The 4,494-nt window shown below is 40.9% G+C and overlaps 1 long non-coding RNA gene across 1 annotated transcript in view; it reads left to right on the plus strand.

Annotated features, from left to right (window-relative positions):
• Positions 1 to 2,383: 2,383 nt before the first annotated feature.
• Positions 2,384 to 4,494, plus strand: part of LOC108798092 — an 8,132-nt gene continuing 6,021 nt past the window's right edge. The window contains exon 1 of the long non-coding RNA XR_001941929.1: positions 2,384 to 2,449. This is a non-coding gene — a long non-coding RNA (uncharacterized LOC108798092). The remainder of the gene's footprint in view (positions 2,450 to 4,494) is intronic.

Consider the following 4,494-nt stretch of genomic DNA (forward strand, 5'->3'; position numbering starts at 1 on the left):
ATTTATGAAGAACAGATTTATAATCGTACAAGCCAGGTCAGGAACACGGAGATCAGCATCGTCAGGAACAAGCCAGGAGCAGGAACCAGAGGAGAACGTCAGCCAGGATCGGGTCATACACAGAATCAGAATACTTAGAACAGCAGACATGCACTAACAGATAAGACCCCAAAAGGGCAAGGTCACACTGGACTGAGTGATTTATATAGTGAGTGGGGTGACATCATAACTCAGAAAGGAAACTCCCATCTGGCTCTTTCAGATGATGCTCTCCTGTTTGGCCATAAGAGGGAGCTTGGAAGTAGTGAGCAACACTACAGAGTCTGCTCAGGCAAAGGAGGAATCACAGGTGGGTAAAATGGCAGCCAAGCCAGAATGCTGCAAACCAGATAAGTCAGGGTGGAACCCTGACAACATGGCATGGAAACAGGAAGGAAGCCACAGTCTTATTCTCTACCTTTTTCAATACAACAGAGCATACCATAGATACTGTATATAACAGAACTTATAAACACTGCCATCTAGTAACCGAAATTGTATACTGCAGAAGTTGTTGCTATAAACACAGTAATGTGTATTCTAACACCCACTCTGTTCAAAACTAGCAAAAAATGTTTTTGGCTAAAGATCCACTGTACTGTACTGTACTGTATGTACAGTACAGTGGATGTACTGTACTGTACATACGTACTGTACGTACGTACTGTATTTATATGATAATATAATATATATTGTATTTTTACTTACCTCTTACTCTTACTTTAGATCCTGGTCCCCATCCCCATAAAAATCACTACATATCCGTAGCTTACTTTACTAACTGTATCTGTAAGGAAAAAAGTGACTTACCTTACTCGTGCCTTCCACATTGAAGGATACCATCAATTTCCCTCCACCTGGGAACAATGAGTACCCCAAATATTGTAAAAAGACACTTCCATCCAATGCCAGGGAATCTCACTGGAGGGAGCAAGCTGTCACCCTGTCCTAGGCGACACAGGACTAAGATGAGTTTATAACGAATATAACAGGTACTGGCAAACATCTTTATGTTCCGATCCTTTATTAAATATCAGATGAACAGTTCACATCATAAACCCACTAACACCTTTCAGACACCTTAGTCGTAGAGTTAGACCTTAGTCGTAGCTGGTTCATACTGTCTGCAAAACACAGCGTCCTCACATCTAATACACTGTATACACTGACGTGATGCCTCAGGGTTCCTTAGAGTGCCAGATCAGAGGGGGAGAGAGGCTGCAGGGACCAGTCTAGCAGCCACATGGGACTGAGGATTGGGTGAGCCTAGACCAAAATGAGCACCTAATCCTTGCAGTGCGGGTGTGGTCCTACTGCAACGGTTAATTTTTCATATGGCCAGAATTTTTGTTTAAGGTAAGTTTACCTGACTTTTTTACTTAGAGGTACACATTTAATCTACCTATATGCAGTGATTTTTACATTTTTACCCAGATCAAATAAACAAAACTTGCGTCTTGGTGAAAGGTCCACTTTAAGTAATTTTAAAAGTTTGTTCACACCATCTACAGACCAGATCTGGATGTGTTTCTGCAAACATGGTTGTTCATGCATGTTTTGATGCGTTCTGGTGCGTTTTTTGTCTCAATTGCTTTTTCTTTGGTTTTAGGTGCGTTCCAGTGCATTCTGGTGTGTTTACATGTGTTTGTGTGTGTTCCAGACTAGAAAAAAATGCAGCATGCATGTTATACTTTTTTTAATTAAAGTTCTGGAACTGAACGTATTGTTGTGAAGTAGCCTCATTTTTACCATTGGAATTACTGTGTATGTGCTTTTGATCTAGATAAAAAACGTTCTGGTCTGAATCTGGTCCGCAGATGCTGTGAACAAGCCCTAAAGAGATTTGTTTTGATATGCATGTTTATGTACACACTGGTATTATCAATTTCCACAACAAAGGGTTTCAGTCTTGTCTTTAGGACTTACAGCCCATACATTTTATAAGGATCTCCTAAACAAGATCAGTCCAAAAATTAAAGTTGGGAGTACATCGCAACCACTCCAAAATTATCTTATTTATTCTATCATCACAGATCCAAAACTGGACAACATTTCAGGTACAGATAGCCTTTTATTATTAGGTGTTTAATACACTGTACCTACCCATCGCCTTTAAATTACCCCTTCACTCCTCCATTCTACACAAAACACATACTAGCAGTAAGGCCTAAGGACAGTTTTGAGAACCTTTGGTATGCAAGATATGATTTGTGTAAGTTCTGTGTAATGATTTATAATAACACTTTTATATATTGCTGACACCATCAGCTATTTAATGACTTTCACATACTTGCAGGCACAGTTGAGATATGTAAAAACGACTATATTGCAACTGGAGTTGCGATACCAACGATATGGCTTGCTACAGCGCTGATTTTATGGATTATACGAAACAAGAGCGTAGTTTGTGGTAAGTCTGTGTGCAAAGAAAAGTATTTCCCATTTTACATTATGCACGTTCTTGTATATTTTCTTTATTAGTATAGAAGCCTAGTAAGACTGGTCCACTAATTTAATACTCTAGCATATAATTTGCAAGTGATGAGCCGAACAGGTCCGAGTTCGGTTCAAATTTGAACTTTAGAACATCCAAAACATTTGAATTTGAACTCAATGCATTTCTATGAGGGTAGAACTTTCAAAATCAATTGTCCCCTTTAAGAGGGCTTATATGCAAGTTATTGGCCATAAAAAGTGGACAGGAATCAATGGAAAAAAAACATTTAAGAAATACCGTTTTTAAAGGAGCAGTGATTTTAACGTCACTTAAAGGGTTACAATAAAAATGAAAAAATCCTTTAAATATCATGCTTGGGGGGGTCCCCTTAACCTGCCTGTAAAGTGGAAAATCTGTACAATGTATAGAACCAGCTGCAGCAAAACTGACATTGCTAAAGAAATAAAACACATTTTTTAAAGTGTGCAGCTCCTCCTCTCAGACAATACCAGACCCTTCAGGTCTGGTAGGAATGTTAGGAGGGACCACATTTTTTTTTTTAAAAGCATGGGGTTCCCCCCAAAAGTCATACCAGACCCTTAAGGTCTGATAGGAATATTGAGGACGGACCCCATGTAAGAAAAAAAAAAAAGTGTGTGGGGTTCCCCCTTAAGGTCTGGTAGGGATTTTAAGGAGGAACCCTACACCAAAAGTGAGGGGGGAAACGTGGGGTCCCCCCTAAAATTCCATAACTGACCCTTGATCTGAGCATAGGCCTGGCAGGGCCGGAAATGGGGGGGACGAGACAGCGCCCCCTCCCTCCCATACCAGGCCACATGCCCTCGGGTCCCACATGCCCAGGGCCACCCCTGGAAAAGCATCTTGTCCCCGGGCCAATGGGGACAAGGGCCCCTTCCCCACAAGTTGTGGGGGTGCGGGTAGGGGGCTTATTCACATGCAGGTACCCCTTTAATAAAGGGGCACCCAGTTGCGCTCCCCCCCCATGTGAATGAGTACCCCTACCCATTTACTAAAGGGTTAAATACAATTTAAATAAAAAAACAGACTTTTGGAAAAAAATCCTTTAATTAAAAAAGTCCTTTATTGTTAAAAAACCCCCCAAACAAACTGATCCATCTACATAATCCAGGGTCAATCACGACGTCCGGCATTGTCCACGACAACGATGACTCAACGAAATAAAAAATAAAATAATAAAAAATAGAAATAATAATTTTTAAAAAACGTCGACCACCGTCCCGTCCACTCGCGACATACACCCGCCGCATAATGGCATTTTGACAGATGCCGGGAAATTGTAAACAATTGGGTAGAGCTAGCGGTGACAGCTAGCGCTGCCCAACTGTGTACAGTTTCACGTCATCTGACAGGTGAGCCATGATTGGGTAAAGTCATAATGACTTTGCCCAATTATGGCTCTTACACAGTACTGAGCTCTGATTGGGCAAAGTCTTGCACCTGACCTCTGGTCAGGTGCAAGCCTTTAGCCAATTAGGACTTCACAAGGCGCATTGCCTTGTGGGGCGTTCAGCGGTCGAATAGACCGCCTAACGCCCTTATAGTTTGTCTGTTTGCGAACACACAAACTAGCGATGTTCGAGTCGAACTCACAAGCCCAACCCTATTCCTAACCTTTGTTAATGTGTTTAGCCTATTAACCAAATGTTATTGCTTTCGTATTTAAAGGGGTGATATATTTCTTTCCGGTTTCTGGGTCTGCTCAGCTGCCAATAGGTTCCTACTCAGTCTTCTGGATTGTTGATTTTTTTTAAATATTGTGGAGAATGCAATATAAATGTATTTAACTCTTTGTTTTAACTGACCTATAATTTAATGGGGGTCTTGTTTCATTAACCCAACTTGACACAGTAAAAACAAAGTTAAATTTAAATTGGAACAAAGCTGTGCATGGAAACTGCCAGGTGATTGCGATTTGTTTTTAATGTTTTTATGCAATCAGCAAGTCACTATCATTTAACAGGGAAAACACCCCCCCC

This window comes from Nanorana parkeri, unplaced genomic scaffold, assembly GCF_000935625.1.
Source record: "Nanorana parkeri isolate BGI_ZX_2015 unplaced genomic scaffold, ASM93562v1 scaffold1401, whole genome shotgun sequence".
Lineage (NCBI taxonomy): Eukaryota > Metazoa > Chordata > Amphibia > Anura > Dicroglossidae > Nanorana > Nanorana parkeri.